We start from the raw sequence: 21329 nt of genomic DNA, 5'->3' as shown, positions 1-21329 counted from the left end.
CAGTCTGTTAGTCTTTGTGATGTAAACCCCTAACATTGCATTGGCACCATATCAGACACCATGTCCTTGCAACAGGCAAGGCATTGACTGTGCCCAAACTGCTTGCAAAACTCACATCACAGGATATAATCTTTCCAGTCCCCGAACAACGTGAGCACTGGTGAATTAGCAGGGAAAATAGGGTGGACATCCACACCAATGTCCCTCTCATTCTCTGAACTGAAGTGACAATAAATTACTATTCTATATCCTTGCCTTATTTGTTCTCCCAAAATATATCATTTCACACTTTTCAAGAATAAATTCTATTTGCCCAACCCATCCATATCAGCCTGTGGTCTAAGGCATTCTTCCTCATAATTTACTATGTCATCAATTTACATGTCATCTACAAACTTACTGAGCAAACCTCCTGCATTTGGATTGAAACAATGAAGACAGAGTCACTTACGAGAGTTTTAGCATTAGGCAAAGGTAATTGTACAGGCCTGAAGAAGGAGTTAGCCCAAGTGGATTTGGCAAAAATATAAAGGATAGGACAGTTGAAGAACAGTGGCAAATGCTCAGGGAAATACTAAAAATGAAAAGAAAAAAAGCGAAGATGAACTTTGAAAGAAAACAAGCATAAAACGTAAGCACTGACACCAAAAGCTTCTGTAAGTATATAAAAGGGAAGTGAAAGTATATGTTGGCCCTTTAGAGGATGAAAATGGTGAGGTAATAATGGGAAACTCAGAAATGGCAGAGGCACAAACCAATACTATGCCTCTGTTTTCATTGTGGAGGATGATAATTTCTTCCCAAACACTGCAGTTACTACAGAGAGACTTGGTGAAATTACTGTAACTAAGGAGAAGATATTAAGGAAACTGATGTTTTCAGTTAAGTCAGATAAGTCCCTGGGGCCTGATGACCAGCACCCTATGCTATTAAAGCAAAATAGTGGAACCATTGGTTATGATTTTCCAAAATTTCCTGGATTCTGGAAAGGTGCCAGTGGATTGGAAACATGCTAATGTGACACCCTTATTCAAAAAAGGAGATAGACAAAAAGTGGAAAGTATAGACCAGTTATTTTGTCTTCTGTAATGGGGAAGTTGCTGGAGTTGACCATAAAGGAGGAGATTAACTGACCACTTGGAAAAATAGAACTCAATTCACCAGTGTCAGCACGGTTTCATGCTTGACAAACTTGCTGGAGTTCTTTTAAGATGTAATCAGCAAGGTAGGTAATGAGGATCTGGTGGATGTGGTATATCTAAACTTTGAGAAGGCATTTGACATAGTGCCTCAGAAAATACTGATCCAGAAGGTTAGATCCCAGAGGGTTAAAGGTTGAATATTGGCTTGGATAGAGGATTGGCCGATTGATAGAAAGCAGAGAGTTGGGATAAATGGGTTCTTCTCTGGATGGTGAACTGTAACTAGTGGGGTGCTGCAGAATTCAGTTCTCGGACCTCAATTATTTGCAATCTATGTAATTGATCTGCAAACAGGGACAGAATGTAACAGCAAAATTCACAAATGATGCTAAGATAGTGAGAAAGCAGGCAATAATGAGGAAATAGTTTACAGATCAATATTGACAGGCTGGGTGAAATGTCCGGAATCTTGTTGATGGAGTTTAATGTGGATAACATTAAGCTATTATTGAGAAAATAATAAAAACTCAGGTTCTAGACATGAATGTAGGAACATAAGAATTAGGAGCACTTCGAGTCCACTTTGTAATTTAACGATTTGGAGATGCCGGTGTTGGAGTGGGATGTACAAAGTTAAAAATCACACAACACCACGTTATAGTCCAACAGGTTTAATTGAAAACTAGTGTTTTCAGAGCGCTGATCTTTCATCAGGTGATTGACAACCTGAGTTGGACTGAAAGGTCCATCTCTATGGGAGATTAAGTTCCCTTGTTTAAGAAAGGAAGAAAGCATACTCCAGGAAATTATAAACTGGTGAGCCTGACATCTGTGGTGGGGAAGCCTTTGGAGAAGATACTGAGGGGCAAGATATGCACATTGGAAGAAAATGGGCTAGTTAGTGACAGGCAGCATAGTTTTGTAGAGAGGTCATGCTTCAATAACCTGATCAAATTGTTTGAAGAGGTGACAAAGATAATTGATGTCAGAAGGGCTGCAGACGAACTTTAGTAAGGCATTTGATAAAGTTCCACATGGCAGCTTAGTACAAAAACTAAAATCACATGAAATTTGGAGAGGGCTGGTTAGATGGACACAAAACTGGCTGGGTCAAAGAAGAAAAGGGTAGTGGTGAAAGAGTGTTTTTCGGAATGGAGACAGGTTACTAGAGTGTTCCACAGGGTTCAGTCTTAGGTCCTCTGTTGTTTGTAGTGCATAAATGAGCTGGAGGAAAATGTGTAATAAGTTTACAGATGACACAAAGTTTGGTGGAGTTGCTGACAATGCCGACAATTGTGAAAGGATACAAGATACAGATACATTGGCAACGTGGGTACAGAAATGGCAGATGGAGTTTAATCCAGACAAATATGAGGTGATGCATTTTGGAGGATCGGATTTAGGTGGGCATTATACTGTAAATGGCAGAACCCTTAGGGACATTAGCATACAGATGGATTTAGGTGTGCATATCCACAGTTCCCTAAAAGTGACAACACAGTTGGCCAAGGTGATTCAGAAATTTATAGTATGCTTGCCTTCATCAGCCAGGGTATGGAATACAAGAGTTGGCAAACCATGTTGCAGTTTTATAAAATCCTTCTCAGGCCACATTTGGAGCATTGTGTGCAGTTTTAGTCACCATATTACCAGAAGGACATAGAAGCTTTGACAAGAGTGCAGAGAAAGTTCACCAGGATGTTGCTTGGTCTCAAGGGCATTTGCAATGAGGAAAGGTTAAAAAGGCTACATTGTTTTCAGTGGAAAGATGGCAGTTGAAGGGGACCTGATAGAGGTCTACAAAACATAGAGATATAAATAGGGTGGATAGTCAGAGGTTTTTTTTTCTCAGGGTTGAAGCTTCAATTACAAGGGGGCATAGGTTCAAGATGAGGAGGGAAAGTTTAAGGGCTATGTGCAAGGGAAGTTTTTCACACGGAGTGGTAGGAGCATGGAACACACTGTCAGGACAGGTGGTGGAAGCAGGCACATTGGCAACATTTAAGAGGTATCTGGATGGTTACATGAATTCAGAGGGAATAGACGAATACGCAACAAATAAGCTCAGAAAGTTTGTTTTTTGGTTTAGTTAGGGCATGATGATCATACAGGCTTGTAGAGCTGAAGGGCCTGTTCTTGTGCTGTATTTCTGTTTTGTCCTTGTTCTTTTATATTAATAGAAGACAGAGACCAAAAAAGAAATTTCTGAAGAAACTAGCAGCATCTCTGGAAAGAAAGCAGTGTTAACCTTTGAAGACAGCTGACTCTTCATCAGAATTGAATAAAAGACAAAGCTAGGAAAAGAGGCAAGGGGAGGGCATTTTCACGCATCCTGTTTTTGAAGAAGTAACAAAGAGGATTGATGAGGGCAGAGCAGTAGATGTGATCTATATGGACTTCAGTAAGGCGTTCGACAAGGTTCCCCATGGGAGACTGATTAGCAAGGTTAGATCTCATGGAATACAGGGAGAACTAGCCATTTGGATACAGAACTGGCTCAAAGGTAGAAGACAGAGGGTGGTGGTGGAGGGTTGTTTTTCAGACTGGAGGCCTGTGACCAGTGCAGTGCCACAAGGATCGGTGCTGGGTCCTCTACTTTTTGTCATTTACATAAATGATTTGGATGCGAACATAAGAGGGAGAGTTAGTAAGTTTACAGATGACACCAAAATTGGAGGTGTAATGGACAGCGAAGAGGGTTACCTCAGATTACAACAGGATCTTGACCAGATGGGCCAATGGGCTGAAAAGTGGCAGATGGAGTTTAATTCAGATAAATGCGAGGTGCTGCATTTTGGGAAAGCAAATCTTAGCAGGACTTATACACTTAATGGTAAGGTCCTAGGGAGTGTTGCTGAACAAAGAGACTTTGGAGTGTAGGTTCATAGCTCCTTGAAAGTGGAGTCGCAGGTAGATAGGATAGTGAAGGCAGCGTTTGGTATGCTTTCCTTTATTGGTCAGAGTATTGAATACCGGAGTCGGGAGGTCATGTTGCGGCTGTACAGGACATTGGTTAGGCCACTATTGGAATATTGCGTGCAATTTTGGTCTCCTTCCTATTGGAAAGATGTTGTGAAACTTGAAAGGGTTCAGAAAAGATTGACAAGGATGTTGCCAAGTTGGAGGATTTGAGCGATAGGGAGAGGCTGAACAGGCTGGGGCTGTTTTCCCTGGAGCGTCAGAGGCTAAGGGGTAATTGATGCAAAGCCAAATTATCAAGATGACACAAACAATCTGCAATAGATTGAGATCGGTTAAGTGAGTGGTCCAAATCCTGCCAGATGGAATATAATGTGAGAAATATGAGTTTATGCATTTTGGCCAGAAGAATACAGGAGCTAAACAGTATTTAAGGAAGACAACAAAAAGTTTCAGAACAGAGTAAGTTGTGAGTCTCTCGTGCATGAATCACAAAAAGTTAGTATCCAAATTCAGTGGGTAATGAGTAAGGTAAATGGAATTTTGGGATTTATTTCAAAAGAAATGGAAAATAAAATTAGGGAGGTTTTATTAAAACCAAAAGATACTTGTCAGACCACATTTGGAATTCTGTGAATAGTTTTTAGTCCCTAATCTAATGAAAGATATACTAGCAACGGTGCCAGTCCAAAGAAGGTTCACTTGGCTGAGACCAGGTATGGAGAGAATTTTATGAGTAATCTTGAGCAGATTAGGCCTGTACACATTGGACTATGGAAGAATGAAAGGTGACCTTATCAAAGCATCAAAATTCTTAGAGGATGTGACAGGGTGGATGCAGAGAGATTGTGGGAGAGTCTAGAACCAGAGGAGGACCTCAGAATGAGATGTACACTTAAGACAGAAATGCGGAGGAATTTCTTCTCTCAGAGGATTGTGTATCTGTGGAATTCTTTACCATTGCGTGCTTCTATGACTGAGACATAAAATATATTCATATTTGAGATAGAAAGGTTTTTAATCAGTAAGGGAATGAAGGATATGTGGAAAGAGCAGAAAAGTGGATTGAAGGGTTATCGTATAGATCTCATTTAATGACAAATCAGACTCAATGGACTAAATGACCTACTTCTGTGCCCATGTTTTATGATCTTATGAACCTGTAACCTGAAGGAGTGCATGGTCATCCTATCCTTCTGGCCATCATTCTGACAGTTGTGCTAAACTTTTATGCAACTGGATGCTTCCAAGCATCTACTGGGGATCTTTGTGGGATCCCAGAACCCATGACCCACAAATAAATCAAAGCTGTTACCAGTACATTTTGTGATCACACCACTTTGCATACTTCTCTAGGATAAGGTCAATGCGACAGTCCATCAGAAGGCCTTAGCAACATGTCTAAGTGTTATATACTGTACACACATTACATTATGTGCAACCTATCATAGCATGGATGATCTCATGACAGAAAATTATTACAAGATGGAATGTTTTTCAGCTTCTTGTGAGTGACACATGGCAACATGTTCTCATTTTTTATAATCCCTTTTGTGTGTCTTTCACCTTTCCCACATTCCCCTCATTCCCCTTTTCTAATTGTTAATGTTTCTAAGCATGTGCCTTTGCGAATTACCAGGCTCTTGTTGTTTCAGGGGGATTGTGATTTATAGAACTCCATCCCCTGTAGCTCATTGCACCTTCTATTGCACAGTGCGCTCACACTGTTTGATCTCTAACTGCCTCCTTTCAATATTATCCTTCTCTCAGCAACACTGCCCAGTGAAGCCCAACACCAGACTGGAATTTGTTTCTTTCCCAAAACTCCATAGACTGTCCTCTGATAAAAAAACTTAAACACTTAAAACCCAAGACCCCAACTGACACCACCCCACCCCACTTAAGGCTGACTGTGCTCCCTGCCCTGGACTGACTAGGCTGGACAGTCCTGGCTGAGAAGAGCCAGATACCCCCCTGAGTCTAAACAAGATGAATTGCCTCTACCTGAATGCAATGGGAACCTTTTTACCACTGCCTGTGATTATAATGTAAATATTTGGATACTGAATGTTGTCATAAAAGTGCACTGCGTTCTTCAGTATGCTGCAACTCACATCTTATGACCTGTGACAATTCACAGGGATATTATCAACCAAATCTTGACATTAACTCACATAAGGAGATATTAGAGCAGATATCGTGGTCAGAAGGAGGTTTTTAAAGAGTGTCTGTGATCCTCAGACCAGTCATACTCAACCTACTGGAGTGACCATGGCCTACCCACCCTCCCAGACTGTGTCAGGACCATGTGCCCCTGAAGCTCAATAGGGATTGGTCCTAGTTGATCAGCAGATGTGTCCATTTGCTCAAAGCTGAAGCAGTGTGAATGCTGGTGTCAAACAAAGCCATATCCACTCCATTACACTTTGAACTATAACAAGCTGCAAGAGAAATTGTGGACTGCAGATGCTGACGATCAGAGTCGAGAGTGTGGTACTGGAGGGACGCGGCGGGTCAAGTGGCATCCAAGGAGCACGAGAGTCGAATGGTGGTTCCTGATGGGGGGCTCTTGCCCAGGGCATCGGTTCCCCTGCTCCTTGGTTGCTGCCTGACCTGCTGTACTTTTCCAGGACCACACTCTTGACTATAACAAGCTGCTGCCTCCTCTGTCTCACTGAACAGCAAATACATGTCCAGTTCAGAGCCATAAGAATCATAGAACCCTGACAGTTTGGAAGCAGGCCATTCAGCCCATTAAGTTACACCAACCCTCAGAAGAGCAAACCCCTAGACCCACCCTATCGTTGTCACCCTGCATTTCCTGTGGCTCTCCTGCACATCCCTGGACAATTCAACATAGCCAAACCACTTAACCTGCAAATTTTTGGTCTGTGGAAAGAAGCTGGAGTGCCGAGAGGAGACCAGCACGGGGAGAGTGTGCAGCCTCCACACACACAGTGCCTGAGGCTGCAATTGAACCCGGGTCCCTGGTGCTGCAAAGCAGCAGTGCTAACCGCTGAGCCACCGTGCCACCCTCAGCTAACCACTGAGCTATAAGATGATTGCTGTGTCACGGCGGGGAAATATTTTTGTGGGTCCCTGTGTGCATAGTGACCTGGCAGAAACATGCCAGTGGTAGGTGACCCTGAGCTCCAGAGTGAAGTCTGTGGGGCTGAACCAGTGACAGCAGACCCAGGGGACAGCTATGAAGAACAAAGGTGGTAAGGACAAGCCAGGGAACTATAGACCAGTGAGCTTGATGTCGTTGGTGAGCAAGTTGTTGGAGGGAATCCTGAGGGACAGGATTTACACACGTTTGGAAAGGCAAGAATTAATTAGGGATAGTCAACATGGCTTTGTGCATAGGCAGTCATGTCTCACAAACTTGACTGAGGTTTTTGAAGAAGTAACAAGGAGGATTGATGAGGGCAGAGCGGTAGATGTGATCAATATGGACATCAGAAAGGCGTTTGACAAGGTTCCCCATGGGCGGCTGTTTAGCAAGGTTAGATCTCATGGAATACAGGGAGAACTAGCCATTTGGATACAGAACTGGCTCGAAGGTAGAAGACAGAGAGTGGTGGAGGAGCGTTGTTTTTCAGACTGAACACTATTTTCATAGGATCCCGACAGTGCAGAAACAGGCCCTTTGGCCCAATAAGTCTACACCAACCCTCCGAAGAGTAACCTGCCCAAACCCATTCTCCTACCCTATATTTACTCCTGACTAGTGCACCTAACCTACACATCCCTGAACTCTATGGGCTATTTAGCATGGCCAGTTCACCTAACCAGCACATCTTTGGAGTGTGGGAGAAACCGGAGCACCCGGAGGAAATCCATGCAGACATGGGGGAGAATTTGCAAACTCCACACAGACATTTGCCCGAGGCTGGAATTGTACGGGTCCCTAGCACTGTGACGCAACAATGCTAACTACTGAGCCACCATGTTGCCTCACTGGAAGCCTGTGACCAGTGGAGTGCCACAAGGATTGGTGCTGTGTCCATTACATTTTGCCATTAATATAAATGACTTGGATGTGAACATAGGAGATATAGTTAGTAAGTTTGCAGATGACACCAAAATTGGAGGTGTAGTGCACAGCAAAGAAGGACACCTCGGATTGCAATGGGATCTTGATCAGATGGGCCAATGGGCTGAGAAGTGGCAGATAGAGTTTAATTTAGGTAAATGCGAGGTGTTGCATTTTGGGAAAGCAAATCTTAGCAGGACTTATACAAGTAATTGTAAGGTCCTGGAGTGTATTGTTGAACAAAGAGACCTTAGAGTGCAGGTTCATAGTTCCTTGAAATTAGAGTTGCAGGTAGATCGGACAGTATTTGGTATGCTTTCCTTTATTGGTCAGAGTATTGAGTATAGGAGTTGGGAGGTCATATTTACAGGATGTTGGCTAGGCCACTTTTGGAATATTGCGTGCAATTTTGGTCTCATTCCTATCGCAAGAGTGTTGTGAAACCTGAAAGGATTCAGAAAAGCTTTGCAAGGATGCAGCCAGGGTTGGAGGATTTGAGCTATAGGGAGAGACTGAATAGGCTGGGGCTGTTTTCATGGAGCTTTGGAGGCTGAGGCATGTCCTTATAGAAATTTATAAAATCATGAGGGGCATGCTTAAGATAAATAGACAAAGTCTTTTCCCTGGAGTGGGGGAGTCCTAAACTAGAGGGCATAGAGTCTTAGAGTCATAGAGATGTACAGCATGGAAACAGACCCTTCGGTCCAACCCGTCCATGCCGACTAGATATCCCAACCCAATCTAGTCCCACCTGCCAGCACCCGGCCCATATCCCACCAAACCCTTCCTATTCATATACTCATCCAAATGCCTCTTAAATGTTGCAATTGTACCAGCCTCCACCACTTCCTCTGGCAGTTCATTCCATTCACCTACCACCCTCTGTGTGAAAAAGTTGCCCCATAAGTCTCTTTTATATCTTTCCCTTCTCACCCTAAACCTATGCCCTCTAATTCTGGACTCTCCGACCTGAGAGAAAAGACTTTGCCTATTTACCCTATCCATGTCCCTCATAATTTTGTAAACCTCTATAAGGTCACCCCTCAGCCTCCGATGCTCCAGGGAAAACAGCCCCAGCCTGTTCAGCTCTCCTATAGCTCAAATCCTCCAACCCTGGCAACATCCTTGTAAATCTTTTCTGAACCCTTTCAAGTTTTACAACATCTTTCCAATAGGAGACCAGAACTGCACGCAATATTCCAACAGTGGCCTAACCAATGTACTGTACAGCCGCAACATGGCATCCCAATTCCTGCACTCAATAAAATCAAATTACTGTGGATGCTGGAATCTGAAACCAAAAGAGAAAATGCTGGAAAATCTCAGCAGGCCTGGCAGCATCTGTAAAGAGAGAAAAGAGCTGACGTTTTGAGTCTAACTGACCCTTTGTCAAAGCTCAAAGGGTCAGTTAGACTCAAAACATCAGCTCTTTTCTCTCCTTACAGATGCTGCCAAACCTGCTGAGATTTTCCAGCATTTTCTCTTTTGGTTCCTGCACTCAATACTCTGAACAGTAAAGGAAAGCATACTATCCTATCCTATCTACCTGCGACTCCACTTTCAAGGAGCTATGAACCTGCACTCCAAGGTCTCGGACCTTACCATTAAGTGTATAAGTCCTGCTAAGATTTGTTTTTCCAAAATGCAGCACCTCGCATTTATCTGAATTAAACTCCATCTGCCACTTCTCAGCCCATTGGCCATCTGGTCAAGATCCTGTTTTAATCTGAGATAATCCACTTCGCTGTCCAATGGGTTTAGGGTGAGAGGGGAAAGATATAAAAGAGACCGAAGTGGCAACTTCTTCACACAGAGGGTAGTGCATGTACAAAATGAGCTGCCAGAGGAAATGGTGGAGGTTACTTGCAACATTTAAAAGGCATCTGGATGGGTGTATGAATAGGAAGGGTTTGGAGGGATATGGGCCAGATGCTGGTAAGTGAGACTAAATTAGTTTGGGACATCTGGTCAGCATGGACAAGTTGGACCGAAAGTTCTGTTTCCGTGCTGTACATCTCTATGACCCCATGATATGCCATCAATGTGCAAGTCATCTGTGATCATCAGGACCACATCATGGATGTCCACTGGGTGATGCCCCAGTTGCATCCTTGAAAATTCATATGTTCCTACTTTGCTTTTATGGACAGATGGTTTACAGGGATGTTTACTGGAAAACAAAGGTTATACTCTGCAGCCATTGCTGATTACTTTGTGATGCAGTCTCATGGCAAGGACTGAATGCAGGGTCACTGGCGACATTTAAGCAACTGCTGTACATGCACATGGATAGCAGTGAGTTGAGGGATGCGTAGGTCGTTACTATATTTTACATTATGATTGAATCTTGGCACAACATGGTGGGGCAAAAGGCCTGTTCTGTGCTGTATGTTTCTATACTCTATGAAATGCTGTTCATTCTTCATCTAAGGTCATCGTGGCGCATAGAAGGGGCCTTCTGAGGGTGAGGTTCTGATGCTCAGATCCTTCTGCAGAGACATCGCTGAACACTCAAGACAAACTGTGCTACGTTATTGTGGCAGATGTTTCGGGAGTTACTCAATTACTCCCAACTAAAGTATTTTGAATTAGAATATCCTTTATTGTCATGTGTATTCAAGAATGGAAGTACAGGAGTAAAGTGAAAAGCTCACAATGTTGCCCCATATAGCACCAACCTAGGTACAATGAACCTAGCTATAGATCTTAGATACAAAATACAGAAATAAAGGGAGAAGGGAAGGAAAAAGAGTAGGATTACTTAAAGTTGTTCATCGTACAAGTTAGAAAAAAAAAAGTTAAAAAGATAAGCATTACAGTTTTTCAGTAGGTCAGCGGAGGGGGCTTCCACATGTGGTCTGCCCGGGCTCACACCCACATCAGTCCCCAGTCTAACAACTTTCCCCACTCTGCTCGGGCCTCCAGCACGCTGACCATTCCCGCTTCGTGTGAGCCTCCAAATCACTGGCCATCCCTTCTCCGCTCCATGTCTCCAGCCACTCTAGCTCAGGAGAGAACTCCAAGAGGGAAAAAAGGGAAAAAGATAGAATGGAAAATAAACAGAAGGAGCAGAGGAGGTCTGGTTGGAGCATCCTACTCTGCCACCATCTTGCCAGAAATATATTCCAGAAATGACAAAATATTTCAAGAAGGGAAGCTATGCAAGGAAGTTAATAAGGACAACAACTAAGGTATAACATATTGCAAAGATGAGTGGCAGGCTGGAAGATTGGGAAACTTTAAAAGTTCAATAAAGGGTATAGAAAAGTCATAAAAAGAGCAAGAAAAATTATGAAAGAAAATTAGCGCAAAGGCTGCCATCAATGTATAAAAGGGAAGAGTGTAGCTAAAGTGAATGGTGATCCCTTGGAGAATGAGACCACTGTGTTAATAGTTAGAAACACAGAAATGATAGAGTCACTAAATCAATATTTTGCTTCATTATTCATGCTAAACAACACTGGTATCATCTAAAGATTAAAACATTGGCACAGCCGTGATGCGCCAAGGACCTTTTTTTGTGCTGTTGGTCTCAATGACTCTGACTGTAATGTTATGCAGCAGTTACGGAAAGGGCTAATAAGTACTGAGCAAAGTATTGGGAATGAAGACTCCATGGTCTAATGGCCAACACCCTTGCATCTTAAAGAAAGTGGCAACAGAGATGGTGGTTTTATTGGTTACAATATTATAAGTTCCTTGGCTGCGGCAAAGGTTCCAGTGGATTAGAAAAAATGCTAATATAACACCCTTATTCATTCTTTCCATTGGCCCAGTATTCAGCCTGGAGTCCAGTTACTAGTGTTGCACCACAACGATCTGTTTTGGGGCCATTGCTGTTTGACATTTTTATAAATGATTTGGATGCAGGCATAAGTGAATGTGTTAGTACGTTTGCAGATGATATTAAAGTCGGTGGAATGGTGGACAGTGTGGAAGAATGTTGCAGGTTGCAGGGAGACTTGGATAGACTGCAGAACTGGGCTGAAGGCTGGCAAAGGGAGTTCAATGCAGATAAATGTGAGGTGATTCACTTTGGGAAGAATAACAGGAAGGCAGAATATGGGTCAATAGAAAGATTCTTGGTAGTGTGTCCATGTACATAGATCCCTGAAAGTTGCCACCCAGGTTGATAGTGCTGTTAAGAAGGCATGCGGTGTGTTAGGTTTTACTGGTGGAGGGATTGAATTCCGTAGCTGTGATGTCATACTGAACTGTACAAAACTCTAGTGCGGCCTCACTTGGAATATTGTGTGCAGTTCTGGTCGCCCCAATACAGGAAGGATGTGGAAGCACTGAAAAGGGTGCAAAGGAGATTTACCAGGATGTTGCCTGGTCTGAAGCAAAAAACTTATGAGGTAAGGCTGAGGGGATTGGGTCTGTTCTCATTGGAGAGAAGAAGGCTAAGAGGCAATTTAATAGAGACATACAAGATGATCAGGGGATTAGATAGGGTGGACAGTCAGAGTCTTTTTCCTAGGATGATGACATCTGCTTGTATGAGGGGACATAGCTGCAAATTGAGAGGTGATAGATTTAAGACAGATGTCAGAGACAGGTTCTTCACTTAGAGAGTGGAAAGGTTGTGGAATGCCCTGCCTGCCAATGTAGTTAACTCAGCCACATTAGGGGCATTTAAACAGTCCTTGGATAAGCATATTGATGATAATTGGATATTGTAGAGTAATAGGCTTTGATTAGTTCACAGGTCGGCTAAACATCAAGGGGCGAAGGGCCTCGCTGTGCTGTATTGTTCTATGCCCTGTGTTCAAAAGGGAGACAGAAATTAGGAAACTACAGACAGTTAGTTTTACATGTATCATTAGGAAAGTGTTAGAATCTATGAATAAGGGAGTAAGAACAGGGCATTTCGAAAGTCAAAATGCAATCCATCAGATCCATCAAAGTCAAGTTTTATGACATGTTTGCCTAATTTTGTTAGAGTTCTTCAAAAGATGTAACAAGCAGTGTGGATATTGGGGATCCTGTAGATGTAGTCCCGATAGAGTACCAGAGGCAATTGATAAAGTGCTGCACAAAAAGTTAATATATAACGTAAGATCACATGGGTTTAGGGTAGAGTAACTTGATTAAAGGATTGGCTAACCAACAGAAAGCAGACAGTCAGGATAAATAATTTATTGTTCATTGGCAAGATGGAACTAGTGGCGTGCCACAGGATTGGTCCTCATTTATTTACAATCTATATTAATGACTTGGATGCAATGATTGAAAGAACTGTAGCCAAATTTGCAGATGGCATGAAAACAGATGAGAAGGTAAGTTACAATGAAGAATTAAGAAATTTGCAAATAGGTTGGGTGAAAGAACCAACATTGGCCGATGAAGTTTAATGTGGATAAGTATGAGATTGTCCATTTTGGTTGGAGGAATAGAAAAGGTATAGGGAATGCTGGATGACTAAAGAAATTGAGGTTGAGAGCTGAAAATGTGTTGCTGGAAAAGCGCAGCAGGCCAGGCAGCGTCCGAGGAGCAGAAGAATCGACGTTTCGGGCATAAGCCCTTCTTCAGAAATCTGAAGAATTCTGAAGAAGGGCTTATGCCCGAAACGTCGATTCTCCTGCTCCTCGGTTGCTGCCTGACCTGCTGTATTTTTCCAGCACCACATTTTTCAACTCTGATCTTTGAGGGGCCCTATTCTCTCCATAGTTACCCTTTTGTCCTTAATATATTTGTAAAAACCCTTTGGATTCTCCTTAATTCTATTTGCCAAAGCTATCTCATGTCTCCTTTTTGCCCTCCTGATTTCCCTCTTAAGTATACACCTACTTCCTTTATACTCTTCTAAGCTTTCACTCGATCTACCCTGTCATGCTTGAAACGTCGATTCTCCTGTTCCTTGGATGCTGCTTGACCTGCTACACTTTTCCAGCAACACATTTTCAGCTCTGATCTCCAGCATCTGCAGTCCTCACTTTCTCCTTAAAGAAATTGAGGGTTTGGTTAAGAAAAAGAAGGAAGCATATGTCAGGTATAGACAGGGTTGATCGAGTGAATCCTTAGAAGAGTATAAAGGAAGTAGGTGTATATTTAAGAGGGAAATCTTGTAGACATCCTAATCTGGAAGGTGGAAGGTGATGCAAGGTGGAATGCTTCAACAATTTATGTTTTCACTTTTTAGTGAATATTATTGTTCCCTATGGAGGTCTTTGGTCTATCACGTTTCCATGATTGTCTCAAAAAGCATTTATTTTGGTCTTGATCTCCATCTTGACCCATATTTCCCTTCTATGTTTTCCCAATTAAGTATTCATTTAATTCCATTCTGAAATTGTGTAATAATAATAATTGAATAACTATATTAGGGATTTCAACTATATTAGGGATTTGGTAATCATAGTAAAAAAGGGCAGAGATGGGCCAGATTTCTTGAAATATATACAGGAGAGCTTTTCATATCAAATATAGAGAGAGCAGTGCATTTCTGAACCAGATTGTGGGGAATAAAGGTTTGGATAGGTGTTTAAGGTGGCAGTGGTGGAGCATTTTAGTGATAGTGACCACATCATTGTATGTTTTAAGTTTTACAACACTAGGTTATAGTCCAACAAGTTTACTTGGAGGTACTAGCTTTCAGAGCACTGCTCCTTCATCAGGTAGCAGCTCTCTGAAAACTAGTACCTCCAAATAAACCTGTTGGACTGTAACCTGGTGTTTGTCCCCTCCAGTCCAAAACCAGTACCTCACATCATTTTTTAAGTTTGTTATGGAAGAGGAGAAAGATGGTTTGCAAAAAAGGGATTTGGATTGGGGTAGTCAGATTTTGTAAGAATAAGGCAAGATCTGGCCAAACCAGACTGGGGATAGCTACTTAAGGGTAAATCTATAGCAGAACAGTGGGAGGCATTCAAACCAATATTTGGGGAAGTACAGGGCCAAAATGTTCCCTTTAGGATGAAATGTAAGAATAACAAATCCAAAGGGCCTGTGTATGTAGGAATATGCAAGACTTGATTTTAAAAAAAGAGAATATAACAAGTATAAAGAGAGCAAAATGATAGAGGCCTGAGAGGAGTGTAGAAAGTCCTTGGGAAGCTCAAGAAAGCAGTTGGGAGATTTCAGTTGGTGACAAGATGAAGGAGAATCCAAAGATATTCTCCAAGTACATCAGGGGAAAAAGAATAACCAGGGAGGAGTAGGAACCAATTAAGCAATCTGTGTGTGAAGCCAGAAGACTTTGGTGGAGTGTTAAATTAATACTTTGCATCTCCATTTACTTGGGAGAAAGAGGATGCAAGTACAGAATTTATGAAGATGAATCATGAAGATGAAGTACAATCTTCACATTAGACTGTAAGAGCATAGACACAGGAGCAGAAATAGGCCTTTCAGCCCAGCAACTCGATCCTGGCTGATATGTTTCTCAACTCCATTCTCTTACCTTCTCGCTGTAATCCTTGAACCCCTTCCCAATCAAGAATTTATCTATCTCTATTTTAAATACATTCAGTATCTTGACCTACACAGCCCTCTGCAGCAATGAATTCCACCAATGAATAAATTCCTCCTCATCTCAGTTGCAAAGGAACATCCATTCACTCTAAGGCTGTGACCTCAGGTTCTAGTCTCTCCTTAGGACTAAGGAAGGTAAATCTACATTTGATATGTGAGAGGCTTTTAAAGAGAGGTTGCTCAGAGTGCAGGGCAGACATGTTCCTATGAAAATGGAAATAGAAATAGCAAGATTAGGGAGCCATGGATGACAGGTGAAATTGTGAGACTAGCTAAGAGGAAAAAGGAAGCATACATAAGGTCAAGGCGACTGAAGACAGATGAAACTTTGGAAGAATATTGGGAATGTAGGACCAATCTGAAATGAGGAATTAAGAGAGCTAAAGGAGTCATGAAATATCTTTAGCAAACAAATTTAAGGAAAATCCCAAAGCCTTAAATATAAGTGACATATATATTGCTAATTGAAATCTTTACATCTGACATCAGAGAGCAGAGGTTTCTTTGAAAGGAGGGACTTTCTTTTCCCCTCAGCTATATAAGTGAGTGTTTTCTAAACACGAGATCCTACCTTTGTGGGGCCTCCTACCCAAACAATTTCTCTAACCTTAAACACTAGGGACACATCAGATAAGCTTCTCTTCTTTTTTACTTTTGATAAGTGGACTAGCAGGGATGGCAGTGCAGGGAGAGGAATGTTACTCCTGCATGATGATTGAGGTGAGGGAAGCCATTAGTGTCCAATCCAAGTACATCTGCAGGAAGTGCACCCAACTCTTGCTCCTCCAAGACCGCGATAGGGAACTGGAGTGAGAGCTAAATGAACTTTGGGTCATTCAGGAGGCAGAGTCTGTGACAGATAAGAATTACAGGGAATTAGTTACTCCTAGGCATGAAGAAAGCTGGTAAAGAAGGGGTTAAAAAAAGTCAGTGTAGGGATCCTCTTTGGTTGTTCTCCTGAAAAATAAGTATACCGTTTTGGATAAGGTTGGGGGCGACGACTGTGTCTGTGCCAGTTGCACAAAAGGAAGGGGGGAAAGGAGGAGTGTTAGTCACTGGGGACTCAATAATGCGAACGTCAGATTGAAGGTTTGTTGGTGATTCATGGTTGGTGTGTTGCTTCCCAGGTGCCAAGGTCTGTGATGTCTTGGATCGAGTCTTTGGGGTCCTGAAGGGAGAGGGTGACCAGGCCCAAGTCGTGGTCCACATAAGTGCCAATGATATAAGTAGAAAAAAGGATAGGGATGTAAGGCAGGATTTTGGGGAGCTGGTGTGGAAGCTGAGAGCTAGAACAAACAGTGTTGTCATCTCTGGTTTGTTAACCCCCCGTGCCATGTGATAGCGAGGCAAGGAATAGGGAGAGATCAGTTGAACACGTGGCTGCAGGGATGGTCCAAGGGGGAGGGTTTCAGATATATGGATAATTGGGGTTCATTCTGGGGAAGGTGGAATCTCTACAAACAGGATGGTCTTCACTTGAACCAGAGGGGTACTAATATCCTGGGTGGGAAATTTGCTAGTGCTATTTGGGTGGCTTTACACTAGCTCGGCAGTGGGGTGGGAACCTGTGGTGTAGTTCTAGTGCACAGAAGGATGTGAGTAGGGAGGACATGGACAGAATTTCATGGTCAAAGGAGTGTCTGAGGGTTTCCTGACACAGGTATGCTGAAGAGATGACAAGAGGAGTGGCCACACTTGATCTGGGACTTGATAAGAGACAATTGGTGCAGGAGTAGGCCATTCTGCCCTTCGGGCCAACACCACCATTCATTATGATCATGGCTGATCATCCTCAATCAGTATCCTGTTCCTGCCTTATCCCCATAACCCTTGATTCCACTATCCTTAAGAGCTCTATCCAACTCTTTCTTGAAAGTATCCAGAGATTTGGCCTTCATAGCCTTGTGGGGCAGAGCATTCCATACACCCACCACTCTCTGGGTGAAGTAGTTTCTCCTCAAATGAACCAGGCCAGGTGTTTGATTTAGTGATAGGTGAGCACTTTGGAGAGAGTGACCGTAATTCAGTTATGTTTAGTTGAGCAATGGAAAGGGATAGATGCATGCAACAGGACAAGAGTTATAGATGGGGTAAGGGCAGTTATAGAGCATAGGACATAGAAAAGTTCAGCATAGAATAGGCCCTTTGGCCCACGATGTTGTGCCGAGGATTATTCCTAATCTAATATAAAATAACCAAACCCTACGCACCCCTCACTTCACTGTTGTCCATGTGCATGTCCAGCGGTCGCTTAAATGTCCCTAATGACTCTACTTCCACCACCACCACTGGCAACGCATTCACAACTCTCTGCATAAAGAACCTACCTCTGATGTCTCCTCTATACCATTCTCCTAATATCTTAAAACGATGACCCCTCATGCCAGTCAATCCTGCCCTGGGGAAACATCTCTGGCTATTGACTCTATCAATGCCTCTCGTTATCTTGTATACCTCAATCAGATCACCTCTCTTCTTTCTTCTCTCCAGAGAGAAAGGTTCGAGCTTAGTCAACTTCTCTTCGTAAGATAAGCCCTCCAGTCCAGGCAGCATCCTGTTAACCTCTTTGCACCCTCTCCAAAGTCTCCGTATCTTTCCTACAATATGACGACCAGAATTAGACACAATATTCCAAGTGTGGTCTCACCAGAGTCTTGTAGAGCTGCAGCAAAACATTGCGGCTCTTAAAACTCAATCTCCCTGTTAATGAAAGCCAAAACACCATATGCTTTCTTAACAACCCTATCCACTTGGGTGGCAACTTTTAGGGATCTATGCACTTGAACACCAAGATCCCTCTGTTCTTCCACTCTGCCAAGAATCCTGTCTTTAATCCTATATTCAGCAGGAGAAAGTGAGGACTGCAGATGCTGGAGACCAGAGTTGAAAAGTGTAGTGCTGGAAAAGCACAGCAGGCCAGGCACTATCCGAGGAGCAGGAGAATCGACGTTTTGGGCATAAGCCCTTTTGATTAGATTACATTACAGTGTGGAAACAGGCCCTTCGGCCCAACAAGTCCACACTGACCCACCGAAGCGTAACCCACCCATACCCCTACATTTACCCCTTACCTAACACTACAGGCAATTTAGCATGGCAAATTCACCTGACCTGCACATCTTTGGACTGTGGGAGGAAACCGGAGCACCCGGAGGAAACCCACGCAGACACGGGGAGAATATGCAAACTCCACACAGTCAGTCGCCTGAGGTGGGAATTGAACCCGGGTCTCAGGCGCTGTGAGGCAGCAGTGCTAACCACTGTGCCACTGTGCCACCATGCCGCCCTTCTTCAGGAATCTTCAGGATTCCAGGTTGAACTCCATCTGCAATTTCTCAGCCCAGCTCTGCATCCTGCCTATGTTGCGCTGCAGCCTGCAGTACTTCTCAATACTATCATTGGCACCTCCTACCTTTGTGTCATCAGCAAACTTACTAACCCACCCCTCAACCTCCTCATCCAAGTCGTTTATAAAGACTACAAAGAGTAGAGGCCCGCACGTATGAGTAACGTGTATAATGCAATTAGGCAAGAATTAGGAGGCATAGAATAGGGTAGCAGAATGCAGAGGATGGGGACAATCAAAATATGGAGCTGGTTTAAGGAATAGATATTGTGTGCCCTTGATAGGTATGTCCCAGTCAGGCAGGGAGGAAGTGATAAGGCAAGGGAACCGTGGTTTACTAAAGAGTTTGTGTCTCTTGTTAAGCAGAAGAGGGAAGCTTACACAACGTTGAGACGAGATGGTTTAGATGAGGTGATAGACAGTTACAGATTAGCTAGGAAGGATTTAAAGAGCAAGTTAATAAGAGCAAGGGGGGGGGGGGTGCCTGAGTGGTCTTTGACAGGTAGAATAAATGAGAACCCTAAAGCTTTCTAAAGGTATGTGAGGAATTAAAGGATGACGAGGGTAGGATTTTGGCCAGTCAAAGACAGAAGTGGGAAGTTGTGTGTGGACACTGTGGAGATCAGAGAGGCGGTAAATGAATATTTCTCATCTATTTTCACGTAGGAAAAGGAGAATATTATAGAGGAGAAAACTAAGGTACGGCTGTTAGATTAGAAAGGATTGAGGTTAGTGAGGAGGAAGTGTTATCAATTCTAGAAGTAGAAAGGCTTGGCAGGAAAGATTAGGGAGAACTCAAATGCATTTTACTCATTTGTGAGGTATAAGAGAATGATCAGGGAGAAGGTAGAGCTGATCAGGGATAGCGAAGGGAACTTGTGTGTGGAGTCTGAGCAGATAGGGGAAGCCCTAAATGAGTTTTTTCCTTCGGATTTCACGAAAGAAAGGGACCATGTTGTGAATGAGAACTTTGAGGAGCTATGATACAGGCTTGACCAGATCAAGATTCATGAAGTTGATGTACTGGAAAATTTGGCAAACATTAAGATTGATAAGTTCCCAGGCCCAGACCAGATTTATCCCAGGCTGCTCCGGGAAGTGAGAAAGGAGGTTGCTAAGTTGTTGGCGAAGATCTTTGCTTCCCCACTCTCCACAGGAGTTGCACCGGAGAATTGGAAGGAAACGAATGTTGTTCCTCTTTTAAAGAAGGATAATAGGGAAATCCCTGGCAATTACAGACCAGTCAGTCTTATGTCTGTGATCAGCAAAGTTTTGGAAAGAATTCTGAGGGGTAGGATTTATGACTATTTGGAAAAACATAGCATGATTAAAAGCAGTCAGCATGGCTTTGTGAGGGGCAGGTCATGCCTAACTAATCTTCTTGTGTTATTTGAAGAGGTGACAAGACTGGTTGACAAAGTTTGAGCAGTGGATGTGGTATACATGGATTTCAGCTAGGCATTTGATAGGGTCCTCCATGGTAGGCTCATTCATAAAGTCAGGCGTTATGGGATACAGGGAGATTTGGCTATTTGGATTCAGAGTTGGTTGGCTGACAGATGGCTGAGAGTGGTTGCAGATGGAAAGTATTCTACCTGGAGGTCAGTGTTGAGTGGTGTCCCGCAGGGGCTTCTGTTCTTGGGCCTCTGCTCTTTGCAGTTTTTATAAATGACTTGGATGAGGAGGTTGAGGGGTGGGCTAGTAAGTTTGCTGATGACACAAAGGTTGGAGGTTCCGTTGATAGTATTGAAGGCTATTGCAGGCTGCAGCGCAAGAAAGACAGGATGCAGAGGTGGGCTGAGAAATGGCAGATGGAGTTCAACCTGGATAAATGCGAAGTGATGCATTTTGGAAGGTCTAACATGAATGCTGAATATAGGATTAAAGACAGGATTCTTGGCAGTGTAGAGGAACAGAGGGATCTTGGTGTTCAAGTACATAGGTCCCTCAAAGTTGCCACCCAAGTGCATAGGGTTGTTAAGAAAACATATGGTCTTTTGGCTTTCATTAACAGGGGGATTGAGTTTAAGAGCTGCAAGATTTGCTACAGCTCTGCAAGTCCCTGGTGAGACCACGTTTGGAATATTGTGTCCAGTTCTGAAAGTCCTACTATAGGAAAGGCTTTGGAGAGGGTGCAGAGAAGGTTTACCAGGATGCTGCCTGGACTGGGGAGCTTGTCTTATAAAGAGAGATTGACTAAGCTGGGACTTTTCTCTCTGGAGAGAAGGAAGAAGAGAGGTGACCTGATAGCGGTATACAAGTTAATGAGAGGCTTGGATAAAGTCAATAGCCAGAGACTTTTCCCCAGAGCAGGACTGACTGGCATGAGGAGTCATAGTTTTAAGATATTAGGAGGAAGGTATAGAGGAGAGGTCAGAGGTAGATTCTTTAGGCAGAGAGTTGTGAATGTATG

The 21329-nt window shown here is 43.1% G+C and overlaps 1 protein-coding gene across 1 annotated transcript in view; it reads left to right on the top strand.

Moving 5' to 3' along the window:
• cfap45 (cilia and flagella associated protein 45) overlaps nt 1-21329 on the top strand; it is a 138745-nt gene that overhangs the window by 111114 nt on the left and 6302 nt on the right. The gene's annotated exons all lie outside the window — the stretch shown is intronic.

Source organism: Chiloscyllium punctatum, chromosome 7, assembly GCF_047496795.1.
Source record: "Chiloscyllium punctatum isolate Juve2018m chromosome 7, sChiPun1.3, whole genome shotgun sequence".
In the NCBI taxonomy this organism is placed as follows: Eukaryota; Metazoa; Chordata; class Chondrichthyes; order Orectolobiformes; family Hemiscylliidae; genus Chiloscyllium; species Chiloscyllium punctatum.
This window is presented reverse-complemented; position numbering and strand designations above follow the sequence as displayed.